Here is an 18940-nt window from a genome sequence, read left to right on the forward strand (position 1 = left end):
CAAGTAACCTAAGCTTATAGAGGTATTTATTAGGGGTTAAATTGGTGTTAATGTTTATAGTGTATTATGAAACAATAACACATATTTTTAAACAGTTGATGGTAAATACCATAAAGTGCCATTAAGGACAGATCCCGTTATTGTCGCCGTAGTAAGTTCTAAGTATCTAGTAACTGCAATACTTAGTTGAAATATGATTGTTTTTAAATAAGCTGACCCAAATAACACGTTCAAATACGGATGTGTTATTGTAATGGAGTTTTAAGATTTAGGATTATTGCTTTAAGGTCGTATATCGAATCGTGATTTTGTAACGCAATCACTTCACTTGCGATTTACACGGGTCAATCGTCGTAATTCGGCGTACATGGCGAAGCTGGTCGTCGGTCGATTTGTCATTTACACGATTAGTGGTGCGGCTAGAATTGCATGTGGCGGCTTCCATTTTGTTGGAAATCAACCCTTAGAAGCGGAATACTTATTTGTGATGCAGAGGGTGCGGTTTGAAAGCTTGAAGTTAAGTGTTATCAGTGACTGAGCTGTTTTTTACGGTCGGACTTAGTGGATCGGTTACTGGAATACAATGCCATCTGTAGTCTGTTTGAATCTAATGAGGGAAAATTATTTTGGTATATTGTCTGCTCAACTTAGTTTAAGGGTGGTTGAGCGGTGTGACTGACAAGCTTAGACCGTACAATGTCGTTACTTCTTTTATTGGACTTTAAACATGAGACTTTGATTTAGCTACAGTTATTGAGATTTTTACATTATTCACTTGAATTGAGGACTTGAAAAAATCGAGTGCATATTGTGGGATTAATACAGCAAGTTGTGAATTGGTTTTTACTATAATTTAGAAAAGAAGGGACGATTTCATATTTAGATAAATATGGTGGCATTTTATGCAGTGGTAATAAAGGGCTATTTTGTGCTGTCAACTGAACCTCATGGAACTTAGCAAAATAAAACTTTTAATGATGAACCCAATTTCAAAATCGAACAGCATCAATAATGCGAACCCAAACAAAAGTTAAAGAGCATCAGCACGTGAATGAACGTCTATCAAATCAGTGTCGTAACGTGTTTCCTGGAACCAGGGTAAGTGCTCTGTTTCCGATATTCTTTTCCAGGAAGTGTCAATACTGAATTAATAATAGGATAAGCACGGGCAAGCTATTTACTTTAACAATAATGTAAATATACTGAAGAAAGCATCATCTAACATCTAATAGTACCTACTTAATTCTTCCTGTTACCTAGTGTAACCATATCGAATAGTTTTGCAATGGCTGAGGTAGGTATCACTGGAAACCAGTGTCACGTCACACGCATGTGTCTCGATTCATACTTTGCCAGGAAAGTGCGAGTACTTATTTCTTTTCTGTCTATTTATTGTCCTTTGTATTTTTGTGTGGCTTTGGTTACTTTTAATTAACCCCAAAATAGCAACCCCTAAGCCAGACAGAACAACGATTGAGTGTTTTCAACCGTTATTGCTGGACTGTTCCTTTGACGTCTCCGGCCACTTCAACACTTTGTGTAACATGCTCAGTGATCCGCATCCGACGGGTTGTGCACAAGCTATTGAAATATGGACGTGTGAGTCTGTAAACACATGTTAACCTATCAACAATACATAGACGGCCTTCATATCTCCGGTCCAAGCGATAATAACGAGGTTTTCCTCATAATATACCTACTCGTACCTATATTATGGATACCTAATTTGTGGCGTGTGGTTACACCTTACTCGTAATATAAAAATCACTCGCAATTACCTTTTTTGAAAAAGAAACACATTACAGTCAGAAAGTACCTACCATCTTAAGCTAGGTTGCACCATCTTATATTGACTGTAACAAACGTCAAAAATCTGTCAAACTCCATACAAAAACCACCGGTTATCGTTATAGTTACGGTCAAAGTTTGGTAGTGCAACTCAGCCTTAGAGAGTTAAACCGATACCCATAACGAGAAAGTACCTAAAACGTATTGCACTTTCATCTTTTTAAAATTTATACCTCTACGTCTACCCATATTGGTATATTTACACCTCGTCAGCCGGTGAGGGATGGCATGCAAAACTTCCTCGCTCTACCAAACTCGTAAACGTGGATTGAACATCACATATACCACCACCTGTTTGTTAGTGTTTACGTTGTAAAGTGAACCCACGAGGCAAACGCCAAGATTTCGTTATTCCATCATAAAAAGTACGACGATAATAGCAGTATTTTTTCTGTTTTCTGAACTATTTAGATCGGAAAAATACTTGTTACAATCTCTAAGCATCCATTTCAATTAAAACCTTGACATTTCTGAAGAATAGTAATTTCCACGAGAAAATTGCACTTTTAAGCTCGAAATATTCATAGGGTTTCTTAGTTATTTTTATTTGATTACATAATGGGCATGATTTATTGATTTGGACCTAGTTTTAGAAAGAAATACCCAAATACTCTGAAATGTGAAAAATATAAGACGCTTGTTATTTGCAAAACAAAAATTTGTGTTTTGTTATTCAAATTATAATCCTCAAGTAAAAAGGCTTATTTTATTTAATGGTGCAGATTCACGGCCAAGACTTAAGTATTTAGCTTACCAAAACTATCCAAATGCTTGTTGGTATCTTAGTAGAGTGTACATTTCCATAATTTTGCTACGTAATAAAGTATCATACCTATCTACAATTAAGGGCTTTTCCACTGAACTAAGAGGTGACGATAATCATCGTGTAGCCCGACAAGTGTAAATGCTGTCCACGCTTTAATTACATTCTGTAATTACGTTTGCTGCGTTGAGAGTTTTCTGTTTGTCGCGCTAACTATCCAGCCAACCAATGTTCGAAGAATTTTGTTAAATCGACAATTTCTCTTAAGACATGACATGGAAAAATAAAAGGTAAACCTTGGAGCAATAATTCCAAGGAATGAGTTGATTCGAGAAAGGTTTTTTTCGCTTGTCATTAATTACATCTTTAATTAGTTAATCTATTTTGATCTCCTATGTTGTCCTTAATTCATATTGCTTAAAATAGGACAAAAATATGGGAGGAACATTGAACATTCAAAAATTTTAGTTGACAATTTTGAATGTTCAATTCAATTTAGTGGACATTTTACACTGCGCTATCCAGTCCTAAGTCATCATAAGAATCATATTAAGCAATTTAATTTTATTTCAGGAATACTTTAATCACTTTCTTCTTTTACATTTAAACTTATCCTCTCTACAAAATTCTATACAAAAGGCAATTTTATTAAAAACTTATTACAAAAATATGAATTGATTTCTTTATAAACGCATAGGTACTTTATTATCAGTGAGCTGCGTAGGAAGGTTTCTATTTATTTGCCTTGCTGTCTCATTTACCTTACAACCAACACTTCAGTTGAAAACTATTTTTATGTACCGTGTCGCATTATAAGTCAGCTTAGTTACATTTCTTACTACAAAAGTGACTGAGTTTTAAGATATTGTGGTTTTAATGCCTTTCTTTACTGGTTTTGCCGTCAGATTTCCATAAAATTGTTTCAATATTTATAATTATAATTAAGACAGACCTTAGTTTAATTCAAGTTTAGAGTAGCTACAAGCCTCACAATGGTATTTTTCAGAAAAAAAACGTAACCTTTGAATTGATTTGCTTTTTAGAAACTGTGAAACTAAGAATGTTCAATTTAGGTCTTTTCTTTTTCATTACATACTTAATTTACCGTTCTAACAGGTATGGATTTCAGTATGATATTACACATAATGTGTGTTATGTGCGGCATAAATATCAACTTTAGAGATGTCATTAGAGGTTTCTAGTAAATAGATAAAGGAGCGATCAACGAAAGAGGTTAAGCCTGCCCTCGATTGGGGATTGCTCGCGAAAGGCACACGTTACAGCCGCGGCTAAGTGGAGCTAACCTTATAAAAAACTTAATTGACAACGACGAAGACGCTAGCTTAGCTTCCTTTTTAGTTAGCCATAAAAATGTAGAATATATGACTGATACATATTAGAAATATTAGTTTCTCTCACAACGAATTTAATCGTAAAATTATAAGAGAAGTTCGCAGAGTAATATCATATCGACTTCCTCCCGTTGTAAAGCGAGAGATAGTTGACTGAAAAGTTATTAAACCTTTGAAGAATGAAATCAATTATACTACGAACAAATGTGATATAAATTAAGAGGACTTATCTCATGGGGTAGAAATAGGCGTCAATTTTTGTTATGTAAGCACAACCACAGTCTTTATAACATTGTACAAAAATTAAAATTCATGCACATTTGTCTTACAAAACTAAGCAAAGGTGCATAAGTAGTTGACAAAGTAAGCAGAATCTTTATTTATCGTCAATCATAATTTTATCGAGGGTATTGAAGTCTGACCGCCAACTCAGGCGTGTTCGTGGCGTTGGTCCAGTATTTTTCCGTCTGACTTCTTGTCTTTTCGCCACCCCTTATATAGCCTGGGGTTTTTATTAGCTGTAAGTCTACTACGCCCTTTGGATTTACACTTTCTTTAAAAAATTTCTTGATCATTTCAATGGAAAGCTTCGTATTTTTTTTGCTGGTGTATTGTTTTAAATGTCTGTTTATTTAAAGTGTGTTTTGTTACCTCAAGCTGCTGTTCCTATAATAATTGTCAGAATATATATATATATATATTTCTAATTAAGTTGCCAATATTTCGCCAAAGTCGCTTGCGCTATAACCAAATTGTTATAGTTTACTCAGTACACATGAATATTTATTAAATCAGTGCAATAACAAATGAAAGTAATCACACAATAATCAGAACGCATTCACGGCAAATGTTTTGCTAAACGTTTTAAACCCGGTTCAGTTGACTACCATAATTAATATTTCGGTTTAAGTTGTATGTGTTAAGTGAACTGAATGTTCTGAATTTAGTTGTGCTGTATAGTGTAAAAGGTTCGTGCGTCAGACCAGCGAGCGGGAAAAAACTAGCTAGTTAGCGGAGTTTACACAAACAGGTTTGTTAACTGTGGCAGTTAACTTGTTAATTTGGTTTCGGTGCTATTCGTCACTGCACTTTTGTTACAAGTTCACCTTTTAATAGTATGCCAAGTATACATAAATATAATTAAGTTGTGTCGACTGTTAAGGAGTGCTATTTCAAGCCTGTTGTGGTAGTTGACCCTACCAATCGATTCATAAGCTGCCAAAAAGCAATTAATATCATGGGATCAAATTATGGTTAACTTAGGTATTCTTAACGACGAGCATACATACATTCAAGACTCTATTCCCTAATTCCTATCGCTCGTACTTACGACATTAACATTTACTCAAACTAACTAGCCACTTGCTTTACAATTTGGCGAAATCCACTAAACTAAACCGATAAGGAACATAAATAATAACACCAGCTTACGTGTAAAATGTCACAACCCTAAAATGAGCGCCACACAACATGTTCTAAGAACAAAACTTTTAATAACATCCACATTAACTGGCTTACGCTAATAAGTGCATAACCAGGTACGAGCACGCGAGTATGAGGAATTTTACACGTAAAACACACAAAAGTCAGGCCTGTTAGCGGAGCGGAGCGCTCCGTTTGATACACTCGATAAACTCCTTCCCGGTAATGCGCTTTCGATTTTTCTAGACCCCGCTTGTAAGTCACTCGAATATGAAATTCAACTTGCCCTCACTCGTTCCAAATGAGCCTTCACTCGGGTGAAAAGTTACTTTTAATTTTCTGTCACGCTTAGACTTTTCCACCTACACTCATACCTTACAAGACTGAAGTTAAGATCCGCATTTTACGAAAGCAAAACATTTAAAAGCGACACTTTTAAAGTACCATATATCTTTCACATTATAAACACTATCTAGCGTTACAATAAGCCAACTGATTTGAATTTCAAATATTTCGTAAACAATCTCTTTTACCTCCGTCATAAAGTTGAATCGCGGGCATTTATCATGTTTTTTAGCTCTAAGAGACTTCTCATACGGTATACATACCTCCATTATTGGGGAGAACAATTTGGCCAAAATCCAGTTACAAGAGTTTTACATTTTGCGTGCCAGCAGCAAGCGGCATGATAAAGATAATGCGGGGCTCTGCAGAGGGAAAACATTACACCTGTTAATCATTTCAGAACCGTAAATACCAAGCCTCACACACATTAAGTTTTCATAACAACATTAGGTACCAATCGTACGATTACGCAAGTTTCCAATGCAACTATCTTTTGTTTTCAACTTTAAGTGAGTAGGAACCATTACAATTGCCATAAAAGGACATGATACATCATTTTATTATTACATGGAAAGCGAGCCAAATTGCAATTTTCTCAAATGGAAGTTTCACAGATTTACTATTATGACTACAAATTTAATGATGTAATATTTTATAACATAATGAATGGACGAAGTAAATCATTGGAATTGTTTGCACTTTCATGGCCATGACCATTAACCATACAATTCATTTAGATCGGTAATTCTTGTGATTCTGTGGTGATGGAGCATGCAATTATGTCCACAAATTATTACATAAACAGAAATTATAATTGAAAATTTCAGAACATTACCTAAGTAACACAGAAGTAAACTAAGATGAACCCAACGCTTTGCAAATGCTTTCGACATCGTACATCAAACTATAGATTTTTAATGCAAAAACATAACAACTAAATATCTGGTTACTATTGTGTGCTACTCGCGGCGTCGCGTCGTCTCTACATGTACAAATACACCTTTACATTAAAAATTATTCACATGAATGACTACATCTTTGTTTATAAATAAACTTTTCGGGCTTCAATTCTATCTCGAAGTTGCAACTGTCGAAGGGTAGTCAAAAGTTTCCGAACGCACGACCGTGAAGACGCCGCCCGCATTCCAGTTACAGGAAGGGGGTGAAGTGCCTCCCCCTATGGCCCGCATTATCAAAACAATCTTCAAAACACTCATTTGAAGTGATACTCGTACTTGGATAAAATTGGAAAATTGGTTAGCTACGTTTTGTGTGGATTAAAATTACATTGAATCAATAAATTTTAACATTAAAGAGTACCTAATAGTCATCTTAGTCAATTTAATCTTCATAAGAATCTTACTTTTTTTAGCCGAGTTTGACATAGCCTAGTTAAATCTAATACACTTTTAAAAAATTCGCTGTAAAAGAGGTGTAGTATTTTTTTACACATCAACTTCTTGTGCCATATTAATTAATAATCACTAACTAACAGTTCCACTGTATTAATACAGTAGGTAATACAAGCCCCTGTAGTCTTACAAATAGATACATAATGGACAAACGAGTATATGACACAAATACGTGATACGTGATACATTTGTATGCAAGTGGGTCTAAACGTCACAGTACCTACGAGTAGGGTAATTCCAGGATACATGCCCCAGTGGGATAGGTGCCGCGATTTTAAGTACACTATGTTACAAGCAACTTAGCCTAAATTTATAGTACGTATAATAGAAAGGAACCTCCCCGTACCACTTTTCGCCTCGCAAACTATCAAAGAGTGCGTTCGTTTAGCCAGTGAGAGCAAAAATCTTCCGCGGCCAAACCTTAGCGAGCGTCGAAATAAAATTGGTTAGTATCTTTTAATGGATAATTTTTTTGTCAGCTGTAAAATCAAACAGATTTTTATATAATTTGATAGACTATCTTATAAATTAGACGGGATAGCTATGTTTTATTCGATTTTTAGTGTTATTATATTTTTTATTAAAAAAGGCACCTATCCTATGCTATTAGGATAGTTGCCTATTTTTTTTTGGGGATAGATGCCCTTAGGGCTATGTCCCATGCACCTAGGGGCATCTATCCTAACCTGCTCTTTTTGTCACAAGTAGCAAATAAGAAGAAAAAAAGAATGTAGTACGGCTAACCATAGGAAAGTAATAAATAGGGTGCCCTTCTGATCGAATTACCTTTTTATCCGACTTCGGGTGGATGTACTATGTACTATTTTTAATAAAAAATATTAAATTTCATTTTTAATACATTTAATAACAAACCATCTTAAATAATAATACTTGGCTTGTTTGATTTCAAAATGCATTTGATCCTTAGAATTCAAAAACTGTATTAACGAGTCATCTATCCCTGCATCAGGCATCTATCCTTTGAAGCAATCATACAGTGAGTCTTCTATCCCCCACATTAGGCGTCTATCCCACTTTTTAGAGGTCAATTAAAATGGTATTTACTCAGAATCGGTATAACTTAAACTAAAATAATTGTAGTAATATCATAGACGAAAGGCCAAAGTTTACAGATACTAAGGTCAAATTGTTGATAAAAACTTACTGACTGAGTTACAGAGCTGTTTCAAAAAGTGGGGCATCTATCCTGGACTTACCCTAGTGATAGGGTTTTATCAATACGGGCCAAGCGTCCCCGGACAGCGGCTATTAAGTAGACCGCGCCCGGCAATTAGCCAAATCTAATTCGAAAAAAAAAAACAGTTTGTAATACCTGAGGAAGTAGTATAAACTACCTTAACCTTAAGTTTTGAGAGTGAATTATCTGTTACCGTAATATAATAAATTATACAGTTAGTCGTATAAATAAACAAACATTTTCACACAAATGATGTCACTAATGAATTAACTAATCACACTTGAGTAATTAATGATCCACTCTTTATTTTGCTATATCGTTAAATAATTTTTCAAGCCTATATCTTGCTTATTTCATAAACTTACATAATAAATCTAACTGTGTTTATGGTTCGTATCGATTCGGTACACAGGCAATTCAAACGACACTTTAAAGTGATTTATGAAAGGCTGGAAATATTACTTTCGCATTTTCCTGAAAGGAGCGAACGTGCATTTACGTAGAGTTCAAATAGAAAATTTCAAATCAAATTACTAATTGAGTGTCACGTACTATTCCTTAGCTTACATTACTTAATAACCCCGTAAAGGTTGCTAGAAAGTCGTTAACCGCGCTTTGACTTTAGAAAGAAGTCGAGACCTCCACTCAAGGGGTTTTCATTTCAGTTTAAGAACGAGACGGTTGTTTTTGTGACTGCACACACGTTTGTAAAGGTTGCTTTGCAAAGAAGTCTTTCATGATAAAGGGTTCGCTTTGTGAGATGTAAAGTGTAAATTGTAAACAAACTTTTATAAAATCGTATGTTTTGAAAAGGTATTGATCTGTTCAAAGTTTTCCGGCTAAATGCGTTCTCCGGCCTGTCATGTCTGTAAATTGCATGAATACAGAGCGGCGGGACGCGCACACAGAGGCATGTTTAAGGCCGTGTGACCGCGTCGCCTTGTCGCTGTGTGGGTGCGCCACGTGTAACGCGGCCCTCTCACTCCTATGCGCGCCTGGTACTCCGCTCCGAACGCTGTAAACGATCTAGTTTGCGAGAACTTTGAGGCGGAAAATTCATCTGACAGCCAACTGAACTGTATATTGGCTATAGTTTGGCACTATAAAATGCAAAGCTGACAATTTTTCTTTTTAAACTTTCAACTCTATTCGCTTTAAACTTAGGTATAAAGCGTAAGTGCAGCCAATTATGAAAAGCATAGATATGTATTCAATGCACCGCTTTTAAATGGTTCGAACGATTTCCAAACTCATCGGCTAAAAATACGGGATCACATAATTTATTCAGCTATTTAATATCATCGACTCAATCGCCGCCAGTTTATTTGACGGGATTAATCTGTTACTATTTTAAATTGCGCTTTTTGCAGGGAGTAGGAAATGTTGAAGTAGATATCTATTTACTTCTTATTTAGCATACTAGATTATGTAGTCGTATTTATAAAAGTACGACTTTCCTCTTCGCATACACGTGTAAAAGTAAGTTACGGAGCGTTGCGATGCAATCAAGCCTTTTCACGAGTGACCGTGAACTGTGGTTACACCGGACTACGATAAACAAGCTCGGCGCTACGGCGACCGCTTCGTAGCTTCGTAGCAGATTTGCTACGGGGGCGCGGGGCTAATGTTTGATGCGATTCAAACCCTTATTACAACGTCATAGGCCGTTAATTTGCTTTAACGACCGCCGGCAGAGAGCATAATTGACAGGTCCAATTGGCATGTGGATTGAAGCCGCCGTCAAAGTAGGTACCTACTACATAGTTAATCAAACAACATTTTTAATGCCAATAAAGAGGGTTGTCACGTATCATTACTGTTTATTGGTTTAATGTCTGCGAACAGATTTCACTTTAACCCTTAAATTGTTTTTGTCCGTTTTAAAGGACATGTCAAATAATTGCTTACAGAATCTAAATTAAAGCTATTTATCGACTTTCAAGGGATATTTTATAAAAAGCATGATATTTTATGTGAAACACGGGGCTGTAGTTCAATTATAAGCCGCGAATTTTAAAAATAAAGACAGTTGAATAAATGCAACAGCAATGTCAAATTTTCACTCTTGATAAATGTGGCAATACTGTAGGTATTACACTTGTTCTTGTGCTTTATTGATTGATTTTAGAATATTAAAACGAATAAAACTGACGGTTATTGCCAAAACTGTAAAAAAATATCAATTTTTTTCCATTCATTTCAAGGTTACAAATGTTATGTCACTTAAAACGGACAATGCCATGTATCATTAATAAACACTCATGTTGATTTTTAGACATTTTTACCCAATTTCCCCCTTTTAGGGGTTGAATTCTGAAATAACCTGAAACACGTGTTTATTCATTTATCGATAGGAATGTATCCTGTGAAGTTTCGAATTAAATAGTGTAACTAATTTTGTTTCGCCCTACAATCTTTGGACCCCCATTTCCCCCCCTTAGGGGGTAATTTTGGAAAAATCCTTTCTGATAACACCCCTAGACCCTAATAAGGAACCTACATGCCAAACTTTGTGTCTATACCCACCGGTTTGGGATTTATGTTGATAAATCAGGCAGTCACTTAATGTTTTTATATGTCAGGGTATTTTTTGATAAATTTATGTAAAATCAACAGTAAATAGTCCAGATGGATTGCAAAAGGCGCTGGATTAGCCAGAGGATGATTATCAGGGATTCCTGTATTGTTATTAAGAAAAGTTGTTTTAGGTACGTTTGTTTTTCTAAACTGGCAATGTCCGCCCTAAGTGACATGGTTGTAATGCTAAATAATAATTGGCAATGTCCGTTTTGAGTGACATGTCTAACTTCTATACTAATTGAATTTTTTTCAAAAAGTAAATATTTTTTTCTTAATCTATCAAAACAATACCTAAATCCCAAATTTGACCATTTTTGAAGCAAGGGTTCAATGAGTGCCAATTTAAGGGTTAAAATTCTTCCTGGGCTGTTTGAATACAAAACATACGTTCAACTTCATGAATTAAACAAACGTAGGCAGCTTTGCAACATATGTAGTTACTTAAAATTACATTATTAGTAATATCAATAAATTTTATAGATCTATGAAATTGCGAATGCAAAGCACTATCCATTATAATTATAGATCTCTATTAGATGATGAAGGTGAAAAGCATTTGTACTAATACTAATAACGTTAATTAATAACGATTAGGTACCACTATGATCACCATATTTCATCACATTACGCTGCATCTGTATAAATCTGTTTGGTCCTGTAATCTTTGCTTAATCTAGATTCTCTATAATGTCACTAATCATGCAATTTATAATCTACTTGAATGAAAAATAGAATGCGGATACCTCTCGCTCGCTATCAACGAGACTATTCTAAATATAACTTGGTTTCCCAATACAAAAACAGTCGGATTAACCTACATTTTATCCTCCACGATATGCTATTGCATGAAATGAAATAGTTCTGGGCTATAATTCATTAGAACTCGAAATATTTACTCAAAAACAGTGTGAAAATCCCCTCGTTACGATCTTCATCAACGTTATTAATGACCATGAAGCTCCATTTCAGTATTTTACCTTCGTAATTTTTAAAACTTTGATAGATGAAGTATCTACCGGTCTCCTGAGCAAGTGAATTTAATTTCACAAATTTTGTCCCCTGCCAATAGAGTAGTTTAAAGGCCGGGCTGATTTCTTGAATCGGTGCCAAAGTGACATGTTGGTTTACATTTACAATACGTGAGATGAATTAACGTCACACACTGACAATGTAACGTACACTACGATGGAGTTTTAGGTCCAGGATGTTCATATTAAAACGTGACCACCATCAAAATTTGCTGCGTGACCGCCATCAATATTGCTGTAATACATACTCGTTCTTATGGATAAGTTTACTACTCACTAGATAAAGTTTACTGCGATATTCATACTTTGGAAGATATTTTACAAAAAGCTAACTGGAGGTAGCTCTTTTTTTATTTCAAGGCTCCTAAGTATAAGTATGAAAAGTATCTACACAACCCTACACTTCTAAATGATGACACTTCTAAATTTTCCTGAAAATTTGAATTTATTTGGTTAAAAAAAATGAATTAATAAAACTATCATTACCTTTTTCAATCACTCATAGGGTCATTGAAATGGACCTAGTTTATCTGAAATCAAAGGGCACAAATAACCAATACTGCAAACTTTGTTTCAAATTCCTAAACCAACGTTAATTTGAATAAATGTATTTGTTACCGCGCCGTGACAAACTGGATTCATGATTGTCCATTGTTTCATCCGCGGCCACCGCTCAATTTGCCCCATTGTTACAAAGTATATAAACCCATTGTAAATTGTTCATCAATACGCTCGCATATTTACACATAACTTGATAGTGATTTTATCAAACGCTTCCCGCTGAACGTTTTGCACATTGGAAATTAGGACGCATAATGTGAAATGAAAATATGTGTTTGCATTTCTGAGCTTTCATGTCATATATTTTACGTATCTACCTACCATTAAAGGAATGAATCAAGTGATTGTTAGATACTTGAGCATCAATGTTTATATTAACTGCTCTTAATTAAAATAAATTAAATTATTGTAAAGTATTAATAAATCAATGGCACTGTAATATATTTACCTATTCAACTAACAAAATCAAATCTAACTAAGTGGCATTACATAATTACCAGCACATTCAGTTCATACACGAACAAACAAAACGATACTTTAATCAAAACAACGCGAGGCCCTTGTTAAAATCAAAACCGAACTGACAATCAAAATTGTTTCCAATTTTTAAACGAAAATGGAATTATACTCTTAATTAGAAGAAGAAAAACGTACAATTCGATGGCCGTCCACGAAAAAATGGAATAACGTGTAAAGTGTAATGAATCGAAACTTGTTTCGTGTAGAGCAAGTGCGGGGCTGTGGGCACTCGTTTCCTATTATTGTCACGTGATGAAAATAACAATTTTACATTACGAAGTCGATGCGCGATTTAATTGACGCTGCGGAGCCTGCAGATACACGTGTACAGCTCATTGCGACACCCAATAAAGCTCTTTCGTTCTTTTGTAAATGACCGAAGTTATAATTTCCCCGGCGAATTAATCCTATCAGTGAAATACCTAGAAAAAATAATCCTCTTTTTATCGGATTGAAAGTATCGCGCCAATTAATCTTCTTACAGATATTGTTGTGCTGTTAGAGAATAACTTCAGATTTCATTATTTTGTAGATGAGTTAGTCAGGTCTGTTGTTCTATTTCAGACGTGAAGTTTCAGTTACATGGACATTGTGCTGACGAAAGATTTGGCAGTGCACCGCAATCGAGCTGGGTTTTTGGATGTTTTTCAAGAAAACGCCTTGTGATAGATAGAAGTTTTTGTAGTAATTTTCTGAAACAATAAAAATGATAAAGTTTTCGTTGAGATTTAGCTTCTATCTATACTAATGACAAAGACGTTAATTGTACTTTCAAACACTATGAAAGTACTGACCTAATTTTAAAAATTATTTCTAAGTTTTTATACAAAGTATACCACGAGTTATTTTCGTATGAATTAAAGATGTATTTTTAGTATACTGATATAAACTAAACAAGTTTTAAAAATCAGTTTATATCTAAAGTTTACACTATGAAGTGTAGTGGATTCGTTAAAACTTTTCACTAAATTGATTTCTTCTTCTTCTTCTAATCTTAATTGATTTCTTTCTTCTCTAATACAGAGACACTATCGTGGAATCTAGATTTAAAGAACTACATTTTTGTAAATTAAAAATAGAGGTATCTTTTAGGTTTTAGAAAATTTTAATTCTAGTTAGCATATTAGTAAAACAATAACAATCCATGAGGGGAATCCAATTGTTATGATTGATTGTTTGTTCACGAAACAAATCCGACAAGGCAAACACAGGACTATGTTAATACAGACAGATGTTTCTTTGTTATGCAAATGCATGGATGTATCCCCTCGGCTGACGGCTGAGCCGTGTCCGTTGTACCGCTGAAGGCTACGACTCCGTTACCTGTAACTCTACAAGCTAAATGGTCAATTATGTGGCCATACGTCTACCTCAACACAAAGGCCGAACGAATTCGCATCAAATTTGAGGCTATCACTCGATTATACTCGATTAATCGATCCTACCATCCACATACCCGTTTTACACTCCCCCAATTTAAGCTAACGAAATTTCAACTCGCAACGAACTTACGACAATTTTGATATTAGTGAATTGTACAGAGATAGCCATTATATTTTATATTTTCTCACATCTTAAAACTGGACCCGATCCCAACCGTTTGCTACGCTTATGTCCCTAACAAATGACTTTTTTGTTAAAATCGCGGATGTAGCAGTTGCAGTACCTACTTAGCGGGGTGATAATAATTATTTATGTCGCTTGCAACATGTAGGTAACACACGTTTAAAGTTTTTGCACTTGTCTGGAGGGGTATTGTGATAACATTGCATGTTTTATTCATATACTTACGTTGACGCTTATTACATGGACTTACGTTGCCTATGTCTTCACGTGTTTTGATTAATAATACAGTCCTGTAAATCGTAGGCGTTTTATTCATACAAATAACATGCTTAATTCTCATTATCATCATAGGCCGTTTAATCTGTAGGTAATCACACTACGATACAGCATCGATTGTATCTCGATCACAACCCTATCGATAAACAATTATTGCTTGGCTTATGTTAATGTGGCGAAAATGAATTTATCCAGGTATATTGCCGCACAATCCAATACACCTTACGTAATACAACGGCATTTGCCTCGGGTACCCTGCGTTCTGTGACATGCAAATCTTGGTGATAGTATTAAATCGGGCAGAGGGACGCGTGTGGCCAGGGTTGCCAGATCTACCAATACATTTCCATTCCAATATTCGATGTCTCAAACATCTGGAATTTTGTATTTGGGATTCGATGCATTTTGGTTCGAGTAATATAAGAATGCTGTACTCGTAATTATTTGTTAGAAGGATATCTTTGAGCAGAAATTTAAACTTACTTTCATGATTTTTAAGTTCAATTTATTTAAGTAATTTATTTTTAAAATATTTGCTTAAAGAAATGATTCAGTAACAAAAGCTCACTACTGACCGATAATGGACCAATATTCTTAACATTTTTAATCACGGTTGATTAGCAAACAAGTTACTTTAAAACAACAAAAAAAGCTTCCTGGTATATAAGCTACATTTTTGAAACACATTGACAAAAATTATTTCGGCCCAATAATTTGGGACAAAACGTTATAAAATCGTGGGCCAAAATATTTTGGGCAGCTGTACCTAACTCCTCGTGCGGATAATTTGCTACCAGCGGATTTATGTAACGGGTGTACGTGGATGACATTTTAAATCTCTCTGATGACCAGTGGCCGTCTCAACGTTGTGTATGAAAAACAATGCGCAGAGGTGGATTCTAGAACACCTATAACTATAATGAGATATAGATATTCAACGTATATTATTTACTTGCGTGCAAAACTATTGTGTGTTGTACCTACACACTTACTCGTAGGTTAGTTTTGCAGATGAATCGCGATGCCTATTTTTTATCATACAAATAAATAACATCATAATAAAATACAAGTTTTAAATGACTTAATGAATATAAAAAACTAAAAAATAATGTTGGTCCTGGATTTGTCTTCGGGAATATGAAATGTGCTGAAAGTCATCAATAAAACTTCCATTCAGACGTTGAAGGCAGTTTTTACCACATCTAGCTTATTAAAGTTGCCTAACTATAGTTGTTGCTTATTTTTAAACCTTGTGTGCCCATTATGTACTTTCCAAAAGATAGGTAGACAGTTTTATAGAGGCAGAATTCGAACCAATTAACTTCGTTTCTTTTTTTAAACATTTTCAGTACCGATTACATATTTTCTTCTTGTTTAATCTTTCTTGTTATTAGTATGGTAACAAGATTTTTATATGCAGGGATGATGCATATGACAACAGCTTTTGAAAAGTTGAATAATTCAAACAATGCCATTATAACGCAAATCAATTCAAGAAAAAAATTATAACTTCCGGCTAACGTAATTATTGTATTATTACTCATAGAAAATAATAGGCAATTAGGTAATTGAATTGACGGCTAAAACTTTCTATCAATTACGTATTCAGCTAATAACAATACTTAGAACGTGATATTACTTAACAATTGTATTATAAAATTATACTGTTATGAATATTGTGAATCCTTGGCTATAAAATTACGAAAGAAATTGTACCTAATCAGCGTTGAATCATTGTGAACCTACGAGTACCTAAATGAAAATTAAGTTATGCAAGAGTAACTTTTCGGAAATCATACATTGAAGCAAAAACACTGTCCTGCAAAACTCTTTAAATAGGTTCTAAATAAAGATTTGTCTTTTGTAATTTAGAAAAAAATATATACCAAATATATTTCAAAAAATAAAAAACATTTTATAATAAATCTCATCAGCTTTCCTTGAAAATAGTCTAGGAAAAACAGGAAAAGGATTTCCTTTTCCAATTAAAATAGTTTAATAATATACTTTACTATATTTATAGTAAAGTATATTATTAAACTATTTTTCAAGCCCTTTTTATTTCGTAAGTAGGTTGTGTAAGTACCTACTTAAAAAGGGACTTATTGCAATTTTAGAAGTGCGACACCCACTTTTGCAGGTCAGTGTATTTATTTTCCTTACAATAATTCAGATTTAAAAAATACAGCTATCATACAAAGGCTATTCTCAACGGAAAACTCTGGAAAGGTGAGGGTGTACAAGCAGCTTAAACAACTGGGCAGCTTTGTTTGACGCACAGGAACATAATATTTTATTATCCAGACCGTCTAATGGAAAAGCTTCTTCTCAGTGAGCCTAGGCCTTTGTTCGAGGTGTCACACTGTCACACTTCGAGTGACCGTAGTGTGACGAGTGCTTTATTCTTTTGCAGACACCCGCCCACAGATACATTAAGGAATATTCTTTCATAAGAACTTTGTATCATGTTACAACCACAAGGTGCCTTACCTTCTTGGTGCGTTAGGTCACTATTTACTGGATTAATTAAATAAGCATATTATTGTCTTTTTCAAATAGCAAAAACTGTTAGTTAACAATATACGTTTAAAAAGTAATGGAAGTAAAATTTAAATAAGCTGCGCATAGAAAACAATAAAATAAAAAAAAAACATAAAATTTGGTAATATTATCCGGCGTTCTTATACAAGATTAATGGGCGTTCCTTTACAAGCAGTTTAATTAATGGCAGTGATTTTTAAATCAGATTGTTGGCCATTGCCAATTTTCCAGTTTACATGTGGAAAAAGTTTCGATGTAATCCAATCCATTCCGCATGGATATCGAATAACAAGTACTGAATATATGAATCCTTAACACAGTCTAGGAAAAACAGGAAACGTAGCAACTTCGTGTTCGTATTGGAATGCTGTAAAATTTTAACATAAAATTCTGTAACTATGAAAAAATACAATAACGTTGTTTTTATTTGTTTCAGATTTAACCGCCGACCAACTTCGTGGAAAACGTACGGAGTGAAATAATAATGTTCACATCCAAACACACTTGAAACACTATCACCTAGATTTCGTTAGTTTAACAAAACAGTAGAGAAGCACACACAACTACTTTTCATTCAAACTATGCGGAAACATGGCAAACAAACGGCAACTTTAAGCGCGGACGTTACGTCACTGAAGGGTGTCTCACACTGACTCAGTCACTCACACACGCACCGACCACCCCAACAACAAGCTAATTCGTACACTAAACGTGATTTGCAGTGGTGTGGGTAGCGCGGGGACTCGGAATTCGAACTCTCCTGGTATTATGCTCGCCTAGTACCCGATGTAACGAAGAGGTGGCTCAATCCAGCCGAGTGGCCCTCGTGTTTAGGTTACGTCCGATGCTAACGCACACACCCACATAAACACACGTGCTAGCTAACTCATGACACTTGAGTGAGTACTTCGCAAATTCACAGGGTAATTAACCGGCATTCCAAAATTAATAAGCCTGCAGCCAGCATAAATCGGTGCTGATTGGTTGCAAGCGCTGAAGAGGGACGGATGAATTTAACTACTAAGGGTGAGTTGATGCGGTTATCTTGGTACTTACCTGAGCTACTTTGCGAATGTTTGGTGAGGACATTCTGATTAATATCCTATCCCTTTAAACCTATAAAATCCTATCCTTAAAAAACAAACTTAGGAAAACTGTACCAAAACAGCTATTGCTCGTTTGTACCTTAAAGTTCAAAGATAATTCTATTTTTAATTTATTAAAACAATATACGTAAGACTTGACACGTGTGCAATCATGGGACTAGCTAGGCAACAAATTGAGTGCAATGAACACGTCAGTGCCTTATGAGTTACCTAGGGCTAAAAGTGTTCTAGTAATTATACTAGTGATGCGCCAAATAGCTCTAAATTTATTAATTAATTAATGAAATACCTAAACGTAAAATGTGGCGTTTAGAATGTAATGGTAACGGAAAATTGGGTGATATTTTAAAAATGATTGGTATTATAGCCTGACCAGGAACATAAAAAGTAAACCCTAGCATAGAGGCGCGTCAATTGCATTTG

General features: G+C 34.8%; 1 long non-coding RNA gene across 1 annotated transcript in view; it reads left to right on the forward strand.

The window, feature by feature from the left end:
* The window catches only part of LOC114360280 (uncharacterized), a 32258-nt gene extending 13822 nt beyond the window's left edge, over positions 1-18436 (forward strand). The window contains exons 2-3 of the long non-coding RNA XR_003656500.1: positions 17848-17877; positions 18334-18436. This is a non-coding gene — a long non-coding RNA (uncharacterized LOC114360280). The remainder of the gene's footprint in view (positions 1-17847; positions 17878-18333) is intronic.
* The last annotated feature ends 504 nt before the right edge of the window (positions 18437-18940 follow it).

The sequence above is a fragment of the Ostrinia furnacalis genome, unplaced genomic scaffold (genome assembly GCF_004193835.3).
Source record: "Ostrinia furnacalis isolate ACB-3 unplaced genomic scaffold, ASM419383v2 OfSCF4915, whole genome shotgun sequence".
In the NCBI taxonomy this organism is placed as follows: domain Eukaryota; kingdom Metazoa; phylum Arthropoda; class Insecta; order Lepidoptera; family Crambidae; genus Ostrinia; species Ostrinia furnacalis.